The sequence below is a fragment of the Pelodiscus sinensis genome, chromosome 3 (assembly GCF_049634645.1).
Source record: "Pelodiscus sinensis isolate JC-2024 chromosome 3, ASM4963464v1, whole genome shotgun sequence".
NCBI lineage: Eukaryota > Metazoa > Chordata > Testudines > Trionychidae > Pelodiscus > Pelodiscus sinensis.
Genome location: NC_134713.1, coordinates 176,621,027 through 176,635,994, shown reverse-complemented (window position 1 = coordinate 176,635,994; position 14,968 = coordinate 176,621,027). Strand labels below are relative to the sequence as shown.

General features: G+C 50.9%; 1 long non-coding RNA gene across 2 annotated transcripts in view; it reads right to left on the bottom strand.

Moving 5' to 3' along the window:
* The window catches only part of LOC112545636 (uncharacterized), a 113,470-nt gene that overhangs the window by 81,263 nt on the left and 17,239 nt on the right, over positions 1–14,968 (bottom strand). The window lies entirely within an intron of this gene.

Here is a 14,968-nt window from a genome sequence, read left to right as displayed (position 1 = left end):
CAAAAAATGAGGAGTGTACGTACAAGTGTAGACGTCTGCTTAGCTTTAGGACTCCTCAGTGATTCCCTTCCCCTCCTCCCCCCACCACCACTCCAATCTTAACATTTCCTATACTTCCCAAATAACAGGGATTTTGCCCCTTCTGTTATTTGATATAACTTCCAAATAGGCTCAGTCCTTGGCCTCGGAAATCACCAAGGGGGGTTGGTCCCAGTAGTGTAAGCTCTCACAAGGTTATCTGCCTTTCTACAGATTAGACAGCTCCTTCCCAAGTGGCACCGCCTTTATTCCAATTTCAGCTGGTTTAAGAAGATGGGGCCCCAGAAGATCCTCTTTTCCCCTCCACTGAGTGGATAAAGAGGCTTTTCTGTTCTTTCCAGGGTTATAACAGATTTTTATGATAAATCTGATTTTGTTTTCACCAGTCCAGGCAGTAAATTTTGTAATCTACCAGTCCCACCTGACTGAGTACTTCATACAGGCCCTGTCATTTGGCCAGGAGCTTGCTTTCTGAGTTGGGAAAGAGTAAGGAGCACTTGGTCTCCCAGCTGGAATTTCCTGGCTCTAGCCCCTTTATTATATTGCCCTATGTAAATCATCACATCCACATGTGATGGCTGCTGCAACTACAGCAGGCAAAGCCGGGGACTACAATCAATAGGTTAACTTCAACATTAAAAAAAATACATAAATGTTCATGCTAAAGGCGGGGGGGAGGGGAGGAGGAGGGCCTAAGATTGACTATAAAAAGTTTAAAGAATTTCTAACCCTTTTTAAATTATTATTTTCCTTATTTCAGGTCCTCTGTGCATCACCCCCATAGTACTGTTTTCAATGCAGATTTTAAAACTAAAAGCCTTTTACATTCTGCTAAAATAAAATGTAAAGGTTTAAAATGTGAGGTTGCAAAGGCTGAGATCCTGTTATAGTCCCTCAGGTAATACCCATGCTATATTAACATTCACTCTTGCTAAAAGTTTATATTCCTCATTTCTTTTACTAGTGAACAATTTTCTTAACAGGGTCTCAGAATCACTCCTTTCCAGAACCCCACAGCCAGGGCATTCACATTATTACCAGCTCTCTTGAGGGCTTCTAATTGAAGTTCTGCAAGAAAGCAGCATTATCATATATTTGATGCTTCATAGAAATCCTGCCAGTGGGGATGCACTGAATATACCCCATCATCAGCCAGCGCTGCTCACTCCCATCATGCCTTTGCTGAACAAACAAATCTACATGCCTCTGCCGACAGAGACATGTAGTCTAGACGTACACTTAGGTGCCTAAATATAGACTGAGGGCAACAGTTCTTAAAACTGTGAGGCAGGACCCCAAAGGAGGTCAGAACCCCATTTTAATGGGGTCACCAGTGTTAGTCTTGTTGGGATGTAGAGCTGAAGCTTGAGCTCCACTATCATCTGGAACAAGGCTCTGGCTCCGCCCACACCCCACAGTCATTCAGTAATTTTGTTGTCAGAAAGGGGTTGTGGTGCAATGAAGTTTGAGAACTGCTGAGTTAGGAATGTAACCTTAGGCTTCTGTTTTTTGAAACTCATGGCCTTTAGCAAGCCTTAATTTAAAAAATTCTACTTATATGCAAAAAGGAGGTATTCATGATATCTTATAGGTGTCCTAAATTTTTATTTAAAAAAAAGTCGCATTAACTCTTCCTTTCTGATCGTCACTCATTTTGATCCTTTCAAGTGAAAATCATCTATTCCTATTTTGCATCACATAGGAAAGTTTTCACTTACCTTTGTGATTTACATGTAACATATCAAGGCACTCAGATGAAAAGCAATTGGTTATAATTATTCCACAAATACTCACTGTTTTCAGAAGTAGCTTTGAGACAGAGGTGTCCAGGCAGCATCTAGCCCTTTTGACGTATTACCATAATAAATAAGAATAAAAAAGTAGCAATTTAAATACATTTAATTAGCTATTAGTGCCATCTTGTGGTGGAAAGTGAAACTTTTTCTGTGAAGACAAGATATGACATGAAATAAACTTGATTCATGCTTTCCCAAAGTGTGAAACACACATACCTGTCCCCAGATGATGCAAAAAAGTGTAAACTTTAAAAAAAAACCCAAGTTTTAAAGTGATTGTTAAAATACAGACACATAAACCTCTTGAATGCCACCATATTGTCTTAAGCTTGGCACCCCAGATAATCATTAAGTGATGAATAACACAGGATGTAAATGTGATTAACAGACTGTAAGATCCTCCATAATAAAACCTGTGCCTGTTTGCATCCGTAAAATGACATAATATGTGTGTGACATCAAGTACAAGTAACTATGCACACAGGCCATGGCACAACATATCACTGAAGTGGAATATCTGGCATGTAGGCTATAATGGCAAAGGGCCAAAGGCACCGCTGCACCTCATATCACCATGCTACATGCATCATTCAATCTCTGTTGTAGCTCAGTTCTGGCTAAGGATGATTGAGATCATGGATCATGACAAGAAAGGTAAGTTATTCCAACAACAACTCAGAAAAGGGGGAAAAGGGGGAAATAAGGGTATGTCTACACTACAAAGTTAGTTCGAACTAACGGATGTTAGTTCGAACTAACTTTCATAGGCGCTACACTAGCGCTCCGTTAGTTTGAAATTAATTCGAACTAACGGAGCGCTTAGTTCGAACTAGGTAAACCTCATTCCACGAGGATTAAGCCTAGTTCGAACTTACTAGTTCGAATTAAGGGCTGTGTAGACCCTTAATTCGAACTAGTGGGAGGCTAGCCCTTCCCAGCTTGCTCTGGTGGCCACTCTGGCCAACACCAGGCAAACTCTATTGCCCCCCTCCCGGCCCCCGAGCCCTTAAAGGGCCACGGGCTGGCTACACAGTTTGTGCCAGTTGCAAGGCTGCCAGCACCCGTGCCAGCACACCCAGCAGCTGACACCCATGAGCCAGACACCCGATGACACCCAGCCCTCCCCCTCTTCCCGGGACCAGCCTGGCGGCTCCCAGGACCCTTCCCGGGGCCGCAAGAGGCGGGCGCCCGCATGGTCTAGTGCGGAGATCGTGGACCTCATCGAGGTTTGGTGGGAAGCCTCCAATGTTCACGATCTCCGTGCTAGCCACAGGAATGTGGCAGTCTACGGCCGCATGGCTGCCAGCCTGGCCGCAGGGGCCACCAGCACAGCCGGGAGCAGGTGTGCTGGAAAATCAAGGACCTGCGGCAGTCCTACTCCCGGGCTTGCCTGCCAGGGGCTGACCTGGAGGCGTGCCCCCACTTCCAGGCTCTGGACCGCCTCCTGGGGGCTCATGCCGTCCCTGCCCCCCGGGACGTGATAGACCCTGGGGCAGAGGGACCGCTCCAAGAGATGGAGGAGGAGGAGGAGGAAGAGGGCTCCGAGAGCCAGGAGCCTGCCGGCAGCCTGCCCAGGACCCGGGACCCCCGAGGCACCCCACAGAGCCGCTCGCCTGTGTCGTCTGAGGCCGGGGAGGCGTCCACCTGTGAGTACCATCATGCTCCCATTATGTGTACGGGGGGCTGGGGCGAGAGGGAGCCCCGAGACCGTGTGCCTGGGCCTTGCCTACCACGGAGCAGCAGCTGGGGATCCTGCACGGGCCCTGGCCTTGCAGAGGGGAGCTGGGTTTCACACACCTGGGCCCCTGGGGTAATTGACAGCTGGTCTTGTTGCACCACAGCCACAGCACCTGGGACTGCAGGGGGCACCACCCCGCCTGCAGCAGCCGCCCGCGCCCGGGCAAGCAGGAGAGCCAGGAACCAGGAGGAGTACCAGAGGCGGCACCTCCGGTTCCTGGAGCAACAGCTCCGTCTCCAGGACCACTGGGTCCAGAAGGACCTGAGGCTGCGCCGGAGGAGCTTGGAGGCACTGGAGGAGCAGGGCCATGCCCTGCGAGGCCACCTCCAGAGCCTGCTCGACCGCTTCCCAATTCCTCCTGCTCCCCCTGCTCCCCCTCCTGCTCTCCCTGCTCCTCCTCCTCCTGCTCCCCCTGCTTCCCCTCCTGCTCCCGCTCCTGCTTCCTCCACACCCCCGTCCCTCCTGCCCCACTCTCCACAACCATTCCCCACCAACGTCCCCAGACCCGCAGTGTTGCGAGACAGGAGAGGCAGCCAGACCCCCACCCCTGAGCTTTCCTTTCCCTTCCTCCCTTCCCTCCCCTTCCAGCTCCCTCATCCCAGGTTTCCCCGTCCCCTTTCCCACCCTCCTTCCTCCCTCCCTCCCCCCACCCCAGTTATGTAAAATAAAAAGACGTTTTTGTTTGAAAAACAGGTGTCTTTATTTGACAGTAGGTAGGGAGGGGAAAGGGGAAGGGGGTAGGGTGGAAGAAGGCCCCAGTGGGGCATGCAGGGAGAGGTCAGTCCTCCTCCTCCACCAGGAAGCTCTCCCGCAGGGCTTCCCGGATCCGGACGGCCCCCCCGCTGGGCTTCCCGGATGGCGGCGGTGCGGGGCTGACCATAGTGGCCAGCCATGCGGTCAGCCTCAGCCATCCAGACTGGCAGAAAAGCCTCCCCCTTTCTCTCACATAAATTGTGGAGCACACAACATGCTGCCACCACGGGAGAGATGTTGTGCTCAGCCAGGTCCAGACGGGTGAGGAGGCATCGAAAGCGGGCTTTCAGTCGCCCGAAGGCCCCCTCCACCACGATGCGGGCCCTGGTCAGCCTGGCATTGAAGGCCTGGCGGGAGGGATTGAGGTGCCCCGTGTAGGGCTTCATCAGCCATGGCTGCAGTGGGTAGGCGGCATCCCCCACCAGGCACACGGGCATGTCCACGTCCCCGACCCTGATGTGGCGGTCGGGGAAGAAGGTCCTGTCCTGCAGCCGCTGGCACACGGAGGAGTTGCGGTACACCCGGGCGTCATGTGCTTTGCCGGACCAGCCCACATTAATATCCGTGAACTGTCCTCGGTGGTCACACACGGCCTGCAGGAGGATGGAGAAGTACCCCTTGCGGTTCACGTAACGGGACGCCTGGTGTTCCGGGGCACGGATGGGGATGTGCGTCCCGTCGATGGCCCCCCTGCAGTTGGGGAAGCCGAGGACGCCGAATCCCCGGATGACGGCATCTGGGTCAGCGAGGTGGAACACCCTGCGGAGCAGCACCCGGTTGATGGCCTTGACCACCTGTGGAGAGAGACACAGCAAAGCGCCAATCAGTGGGGCGCCCGGGTGGCTGGGAGCATTCGTGCCCTGGCAGTGCCCAGCGCCCCACTCCCGGAAGCAACCCCCCTGGCGGCGTGTAGTACGGCCGGGACAGACCGACTCCTCCGGTGCGGGGCGCTTTCGCCTCCTCCCGCCCCCCCTTTGTCCCTGGGGCGGCCCGTCCCCTCCTTGCAGCCCCCCTCCCCTCCCGGCTCGGTGGCCGACGAGTGCCATACCTGCATGAGCACCACTCCGACGGTGGATCTCCCCACGCCGAACTGGTTCCCGACGGATCGGTAGCTATCCGGCGTGGAGAGCTTCCAGAGGGCGATGGCCACTCTCTTCTGGAGGGGGATGGCGGGCCTCATGCAAGTGTCCCTTCTGCGCAGAGCAGGGGCGAGCCACTCGCAGAGCTCCAAGAAGGTGTCCCTCCTCATCCTGAAGTTCTGGGTCCACTGTCGGTCTTCCCAGTGCTCCAGGACGATGCGGTCCCACCAGTCGCTGCTGATGTCCAGACGCCAGATGCGGCGGGGCACGCCGGTGCCGGGGCGCCGCCGCGGCTCCTCCACGGCTCCCAGGGCGGCCAGCTGGAGAGGCAGGGGGCTGACGTGTACCAGGTGGTGCCAGGCAGCCTCGAGCCATTGCTGGCAGGCTTGCAGCAGCAAGTCCAGAAAGAGCACCAGAGGGTGCAGGGCGAGCTCTGGCTCCATGTTGCCACCTGCGGCGGAGTCCCCGAAGGGAAGCACTGACACAGATGGGCACAGAGACCAACGCTTTGCTGTCCCTCGGCGAGGTTGGCAAGCAAGCAGGAAAAGCTGAGAACCGGCTGTCCAGGGGGGTCCCTTTAAGCACGAGCCTCAGATAGCCTCAGACAGCAGCCACACAATGCAACTACTGACTTGATGCCCTGCCAGAACCAGTTTCAGCCACCCTTAAATGCGCCCCTGCATCCAATCAGTGTGGACGCGCTAGTTCGAATTAGCAAAACGCTAATTCGAACTAGTTTTTAGTTCTAGATACATTAGTTCGAAATAGCTTAGTTCGAATTAACTAATTTAGTTCGAACTAAGTTAGTTCGAACTAAGTTAGTTTGAATTAGCGCTGTAGTGTAGATGTACCCTCTGATAAGAATAGAGGAGACAGCCTTCTACTAATTAGGCAGCTATTTCCTTCTCCAATTGATTCTGTTGGAGCACTGCCCAGACAAGGAGCCAACATAGGGGAAAGCATGAAACCTTCAAACATACTGCAATTTTTTTAAACCAAATATTCCTAAATGATGAATAAACTTGAGGATATTTTCCCTTACCTGAAATTTGTAAGCATGGAGGTATGAGAGAACTACAGGGAGATCAAAATATGGTTATACCAGCTGGCAATGTCAGCTAATCTTCAAGGAACTTATCTCTAGGAATCAGATAGTAGCATAAGTTACAAACTTTTGCAGGTAGTCTTGTCCTTTCCTGTGCAATAGATACAGCTTCAAATGTTACAGAGCCTGAAACTAAATTGAAAATATTGCTTCGGTAACATAGCTGTTTCATTCCATATGTGTAATATTGTCTGAGTTTTGAAGGTAGCATATCTTCAGCAAAGTGACTACTTGGCAAGTCAATATGAATGCTCAATTCCTGGGCTAAGATCTTCCAAATAATGTTTTTGAAGGCTCTATGAATGGATACATAAGGCCAGAATCTGGTCTACTCCATTTCCTTTACACCACAATAAAAAGGGTCCAGAAAGTTGCTGGAGTTCTCCAACTAGGGGTGATATGTGGTTATAATTCTGCGCTGCTCTAATACAATTTTTGTTGAAGTTATAGTTTTTGACCTATAACCTAAGGGTCTGCAGGTACAGGGACATTATTTAAATGAGTTCCTTACAGGCAGGTTGTGTTTGTGGGAGTTCCTGATAGGCCTGCACAAATGTTAACTGGACCATGACATGATGTCAGAAGTAAAACCTCCAAAAGAGCCCGACATTCTGTGAAAGGTGGTAGCACACAGGAAGGTACCTAATTTTAAACCTCAAAAAACCTGGAATTCTCTCTTCTTGGAGAAAAACAATAACTATGGGACCAGGAAACAAGTGTGGCAGGTGGGAAATAGTCATGGCAAGAATAAAGAATGTCAAAGGTAGTGCCAAAAGTAGGTGATGTGATAAATGTCAAGTGCTGTGACATTATGCTTGGATATGCAGAATGAAGCCAGTCCAAAAACTTTCAGACTACAACCAGGTAATTCCCTCTTCCAGGCATCCTTCACAGCCTGTGCTGGATTACTCCAAGATAAGGCAAAATGGCACATGACCTGGAGTTTGAAGAAGACAGAGTATCATTCAAGAAAGATGTGGAGAAACTGGAGAAGGTCCAGAGAAGAGCAACAAGAATGATTAAAGATCTAGAGAACATGAGCTATGAGGGAAGACTGAAAGAATTGGGCTTGTTTAGTTTGGAAAGAAGACTGACATGATAGCTGTTTTCAAGCATCTAAAAGGGTGTCACAAGGAGGAGGGAGAAAATTGTTCTCCTTGGCCTCTGATGATAGGACAAGAAGCAATGGGCTTAAACTGCAGCTAGGAAGGTTTAGGTTGAACATTAGGAAAAGCTTCTTGTCAGTGGTTAAACACTGAAATAAATTGTCTAGGGAAGTTGTGAAATCTCCACCTCTGGAGATACTTAAGAGCAGGTTAGATAGACATCTATCAGGGATGGTCTAGACAGTGCTTGGTCCTGCCATGAGGCAGGAAACTGGACTTGATGACCTTTGAGAGGTCTCTTCCAGTTCTAGTATTTTATGATTCTATGATCATTTACAACTGATTCCAGATCCAGTGTTTCTATCATCACTGAGTCCACAATAAAAACTCAGTGAGGGAGAAACTCAGGCTGAAATCAATGACCCTTGAAAAGGGGCCAGTGTAGACGTAGCCCCCAGGTCTCTGTCTCAACTTTTTTCCCCCATAGTATGTAAAAGACTAATCACTCTGACGTCCTGAATGTAGCTGTTGACTACCCTCTGCTGGCTCTTGCTGCTATTGAGCAGAATCCATCACCAGCCCAGAATCCTATTCTCTGGCAATATCTACAATTCTGACATTTTTACAGACTGTACATTTCAGTGTAACAGGAAAAGAATGGGAAAGTGTGAGAGTGTGTGGCAATATAAGCAAGCTATGTTCAGAGCTGATCCAAAATCTCACTGCTGAAACAACTGTGGGAAGAGTTCGTTTTCCTTTTTTATTTCTGAAAATGGATAGAATCACATTTCTTTCTAAACTCCAGCTCTGTCATGGTTTGCAATTGTTTTATAAAGCTTTGAATCTCTGTGAAAACTGAAAAAGAATCTAGTTAATTGCTGTATTTACTGACAAGGTGTCATCAGTTTCTTGGTTGTAGGTCAGTCAGGATTTGAAAAAGCACCAAAGCCAAGCTTTGTTTAGCATTAATATACCATTATCAGCAGCAGATGACTGTGCTTTGGGCCAAGAACTGAAATCACTGACGGCTGAAATCGCTACGTTTGGGCCAGAGCCAAATTCACCACAAGCAAGCTGAAGATACAAGGAGCGGCCCACAGAGCAGAGGCAGCATGATGAGCAAAAAGCAAAGCAGTGGCAGCAAGGTAAGACAAATGACCAGCAAGGAAGTGACAGAGAGCAGCAAGAAGGTAGATGGCGAGTGAGCAGAGGAGTGAGTAAAATGCCTCCTTATCTCTCCGCATTCTGGATGGGAGGTGAACCTTGCGGATGCACCTCTGAATTTTGGGTCTGCTTTAACCAAGTGCAGCAACTGTGACGGGGGGCAGAGAAGGGTTGGGCATGTGAAGGGGATATTTACATTGCTGGACTTAAGAATCTGAAGGAAAAGGACATTGCCCAACCTACTTGGGGTGGGTCCGTTACTCATGGTTTTGGTTATGAACTTTGTTTGCAGTGTTTTCCCAAATTAATGCCACACTACTTCCCTCCCCTTTTTATTAAAGGTTTCTTTTCTATACTCAGACTCTGAGCTTGTGAGTGGGGAAGCATTGCCTTTCAGAGGTGCCCAGCGGTGTTGTATGACTTTCTCAGATTACTGGGTGGGGGCTCGAGGCACTTCTGTTTTGGATGGATGGAGAGGAACCCTTATATATGGAATCTGGCTCTGGCTGCTGCTGATGCTACCTGGCAGAAGAATTATATATCTTACAATGTTCAATTAAATTTGTAAGTTTAAACAGCTGAGGCATGGACTATGCTTCAAAGTTTTGCCAATGTTGATTAGAATTGTGAAAAAAATGATGCCATTAGCCAACAAAAAGTCCTAATTTATATACATGCCAAAATTTTATTTTGTTGATAAATGTTATTGAGTTGAGTGAACTGGTGTAAGTGATATCAAAAAAAGTACTCATTAGCAGAAACTTTGGCTATGTCTAGACTGCAAGCTTCTTTCGGAATAAACTTTTCTGGAAGAGTTCTTCCAGAAAAGCTTATTTCGAAAGAGAGCATCTACACAGCAAAAGAGTAACGAAAAAGTGATGTGCTTTTTCAAAAGATAGTGTCCACGCTGATTGGATGTTATCTCACATGTAAAGCCACCCGGAACCACTTCAGGCAGGGCATTAGGTCAGCGGTTGCTTCCAGGTGCTGTTGCCTAAAGCTAGCTTAAAGAGACCCCTCTGGACAGTCGTTTCTCTGCTTCTGCTGCTTGCAGTTTTCCCAAATTAATGCCACACTACTTCCCTCCTCTTTTTATTAAAGGTTTATTTTCTATACTCAGACTGTGAGCTTGTGAGTGGGGAAGCTCAGCAAAGCTTCCCAGAGACAGCAAAGCATTTGCAGTGCATGATCTGGTTGCCCAGATTTTGGATACCACAACATACTCCTTGACATGGAGCTGGAGATGCTTCTGGGCACGCGATGGGCCCATTCTAATGTGCTGCAGCTTCTGCAGCGCTTTGTGCTGACAGTCATGATGGTCCTGCAGGAGCTCGACTCTGAACTCATCAGCGAGACCCTCTGCCTGGATGTGGGAGCAAAGCCCTTGCAACCACACCCCACGGTAGAGAGACGCTTCTGGAGGATGGACACCAGTTCTGACTGGTAGGACCGGCTGGTCGTGGAGCAGTGGGACAAACAACAGTGGTTCAATGACTTTCACAAGAGAAAGGCCACCTTTATGAAGCTGTGTGCCTGGCTCGCCCCTGCCCTCGGTGATGTGACATCCACATGCAACCCACCATCCCCTTGGAGAAGCGGGTCACCATCGCCATCTGGAAGCTCGCCACCCCAGACAGCGATAGCTTGGGGGCAACCAGTTCGATGTGGGAAAGTTCACCATCAGGGCCCTCCTCAGGGAGGTAAGGTGCTCTTGAGCTGTAGTCCCGGTGGGGGAGGGAAGTTCTGGAAAGGGAAACCTTATGGAAAGAGGAGTGGGGGTGCAGGGGTTGGCCTGGGAGTGGGGGGGAAGTCTCATCCCTGGGGGGTTCTGCTGTCCTACAGTCACACAGCCCTGTGGAGAGGGACTCATAGGGGATGACTCCTGGGGCATTTGGGGGGGAAGAATCGGGGACCTCCCAAGGGCTCTTCTCTGTTTTGTGTGTTTCTTGTTTCCTGCAGGTGGTGAGGGCCATCAATTCCATCCTGCTATGCAGGGACATCCACCTGGGAGACATGGACCCCATCGTGGCCGGATTTGCCTTCCTGGGCTTCCCCAACTGAGGAGGGGCCATCAATGGAACCCATATTCCCATCTATGCACCAACTCATTGAGCCGCCCAATACATAAATCACAAGGGCTATTTCTCCAGGGTGCAGCAGGCACTGGTCAACTACCATGGACAATTCATGGATATTTTTGTTGGGTGGTCGGGCAGGGCACACAACGGCCGCATTTTCTGAAATTCTAGCCTCTACCACAAGCTGGAGGCTGGCACATTCTTGCCCCAGCATGACTTTCAGGTTTGGGATATGCAGATGCCACTGTGCATTGTGGGGGAGGCAGCCTACCCACTCAAGACATGGCTCATGAAGCCCTACACCTGACACCTGGACCCCATCAGGGACCCATTCAATGCCTTCCAAAACAGGGCTCGGATCCAGGTGGAATGCGCCGGTGGGTGCCTGAAGGCGTGGTTCAGGTGCCTTCTGACCCGCCTCGATGTGGGGGAGAGGGCACAACATCTCCGAGGTGATCGCTGCATATTGTGTTCTTCACAACATTGTGAACAGGAAGGGGGAGGCCTTCTTACCAGGGTGGAGAGCAGAGGCCGGCCAGGAAGCAAGGGCCTTCGAGCAGCCACGCACAGCTGACATCCACCAAGCCCATCAGGTGGGGGTATGCATCCAGGAGGCCCGAGGGAGAGTTTCTCTCAAGGACCCCAGTAACTCTCTCCAGGGCCTCCCCACTAGGGCCCTGTGGCTTTCCCTCCTATGCGTTTCCCACCACAAACCCTCCCTTCTCCCCTTCCCTGTACAGTCAATAAAGACACCAGTTTTGTGTTGAACACTGTATTTTCATAATAAAAGTAACTGGGGAGGAGAGTGGCTAAGAACCTGGGTACGGAGGAGTGGGGCTCTAGCTGGGGCACATGGTGCAGCTAAAAGGGCATGGGACAACAGGGAGTGGGCAGGAGGGGGGTAGGAGGAATAGGCATGGGGGGGGGGGCAGGAGCAGGGACAAGATCCAGGTGTGTCATCATTTCACGGATGGTGACATACATGTTTTTACCCTGCTGCACAAGCTGGGTCCACCACTGGGCGTCATCTCAGATCTTCTGTGACAGGGTTTGTTGCATGTTGCAGAGGACAGTCACATGCTGTCTCATGAGGTCCTCCTGGACCCTCCTGTGCTTGTGTCTGCCCCGAGGTCAAGCGGCTGCCTCAGCTGGCAGTGACTGCCCCTCAGCAACAGCTGGTCCAGCTGTGGAGCATAAAGAGGGAGAGACGGTCTGTCATCCATGCAGACACTGTCCCTGAGGACCTCACTCTGTGAGCTGCGAGCAACAGTCCTCAGGCCAGAGGCCAGGGATGTCCCAGGAGCAAGGCCATGTGTGGCCTGCCCAGCAGGCCCTGCCTCAGAGGGGCCCCGAGATGTCCAGAGGACCATGCTTCCTGCTCTCACCTGTCTCATGGACAAGCAGGCAAGGGAAGTGTCCAGCCACAGTGGGATCCCATGGACGGGAGAAGGGCCTGGAACAGCCTGGCCTTCCATGGGAGCTGCACACACACCTGCACCTGGCAGGGCTGTCCGCGGGAGGAGGTGGTGCCTCGTGTGTGCAGGCATGCCTATATGCGGCACTCCTTGCTCTGTGTGCGCAGAGCCCTTGTGCCCAGCCTGCTTGCAGCCGTGGCTGGTGGCATCCCCCCAAGGGGTCAGACGTGTGTGTGTCCTCCCCAGAGCCTGTGAGCAGGAGCCCGGGGGTGCTCCGGGACTGCCTCCTGAGGCCGTGTGGCACAGACTAGTGCTGCATGTGCTTCCACATGCACAGAGTGCCGCACAATGTCCAGGCCAAGAGACAATTGAACCCCAACCCCTCTGCGCCCGCCTCCCCTGCCTTGTGTGTGTGAAAAACTGACAGCACTCACCGATGATTCCTCCCCACCCTCAGAGGATGCCTGGGAGATATCCAGGGCCTGGGGTACTGGATCCAGGGCGAGGGTGACCATGCTGGCCATCTCCTCCTCCTCCTGCAGCTCATCCTTGTCCTCCTCATTCTCGCCAGGGATCCCCAGGCAGGTGACGATGGATGTCTCTAGCCCCAAGTCCACCACCACAGGTGGGGAAGAGGCTGCACCACCACCCAGGATTCAGTGGAGCTCGTGGTAGTAGGGGCAGAGTGGGATCCTGCCCTGAAGCAAGAGCTGCACTCCTTTGCCCTGATGTAGCCCTGGCAGAGCTCCTTGACCTTATTCCTAACTTGTTCCAAGTTCTGGGGGTGGCCAGAACCTCGGCCATCCAGCCATAGATATCAGCGTTGCATCACCGGGAGCGGAGATCCTGCAGGGTCTCCTCCTCGGACCACGATGACACATGCTGTTTTGTGTCCCTGGCTAGGTCCTGGGAGCCCTGGTCGTGCTTCCTGTGAGGACCAGAGGAGTCTCAGGGGGCTTGTGGCTGGACCATGGGTGGCAGTCAGAGCCGCGTGGTGGCAGTCAGAGCTGCGTGATGAGGTGCAGCTCTCTGGGCCGACTTCCTGCCACAAGGCTTGCCCTGGGTGACTGCAGCTTTAAGAGCTGGCAGGAAACAGGAACTACAGAGTTCTGATTAGTTTGGATGGAGTGGTCACCAAGGCACCTGTGTTATTCCCTGAGTGCCTCTTTTTTCAACAGAACTCCCTCTTCCGCATCCACGCACGTCTTTTTCCAAAAAAGCTTTTTTGGAAAAAGGCTTCTACTTTGCAGAAAGAGGTTTAGCGCCGTTGGAAAAAACCCTCTGTTCTTTCCACTTTTTGTTGAAATAACTCAATAGCAGTGTGGACGCAAGTATTGTTTTTCCAGAAAAATGGCCGTTTTTTCCGGAAAAACACTGCAGTGTAGACATACCCTTTGTCTTTACTATAGAAACTTCATCTCTTCTAGGAGAATTTGCCAGTACAGCTACGCCAGCAAACATTTTATTGTATAGACAATGTGTAAGTTATTTCTGAAAATGGGACCTTCAATCCTAAATCAGTTCAGCATTTTTAAATGTTTTACCCATAATGATTCAGTGCCAGTGGTAGCTGGTGTTCAGATTAAGTGACGGGGTCATTGCTTTCCTCCTCCTCTCCCCCATCTTCCACAAGGCTGAGAATGTACCTTTCTAGCTGCCACCATACCTCCAACTTTTCTCCTAACTGCTCTGAAACGGTCTCCAGCTCTGAAACTACCTTCCACAAGAATTAGCTTTCTCTGAAGCCTAGAACTGCTTACTCTACTTCTGCTCCCACTGAAGCCTTTGTCCCATATGTTGTAGGGACTCTCTGTGAGCGCAGCAGATGCATTATAGGTTTGTATAGTGTGGCTTATTACTGGAACATTATTGGTGAGACTCTCTTCAGAAGATGGGCAAACCATACTTCTGGGCCTAATTGTTAAATGAATATTATTCTCTCCCATTTCACAGCAGTCTGGTAGGGCTTAATTAATTAAAATTTGTAAAGCACTTTGAAATCTACAGATGACAGATGCTGAATTTATAGTTTGCTTAACTATCCTAAAAAGATCTGTAACCCTTCTGCCAGGTAGCGTCAGCAGCAGCCAGGGCCAGGTTCAATATCTAGGGGTTCCTTTTCATCCATCTCATATAGAACCGGCTCGAGCCCCAACCCAGTAGCCTGGGAAATTCACACACCCCGGGCACCTTTGAGAGGCAATGCTTCCCCACTCACAAGCACAGACTCTGAGTGTAGAAAATAAACTTTTAATGAAAGAGGGAGAGAAGTTACATGGCATTAGCTCAGAAAAATACCACAAACATAGTTCCTAACCCCCCCACGAGTAACCGTCCCAGCTCAAATGCATTTAGCAATGTCCTTTCCCCCTCAGGCTCACTAGTCCAACAATGTAAGGATTCCATTCATTTAACCAAACTTTCTCCATGCCCCACTTTCCCACTGTCCAGTCACTGCGGACTCTGTCACATCACCCTGATGACTCCACTCATTGAGCCTGAGGCCATGCCACCTTTGTGCTGCTCCTATGGTCTGCTTGAGCCACCTGCCACCACTCCTACCGCCTGCCCACCATTCTCACCAGCTGCTCCGCTGGCCGCCTGCAACCGCTCCTACCAGCCACCCCCCAGTCGTTCCTGCTAACCACACCGCTGGCCGTCTGCAGCTGCTCCTACCAGCTGCCCGCTGGTTGCT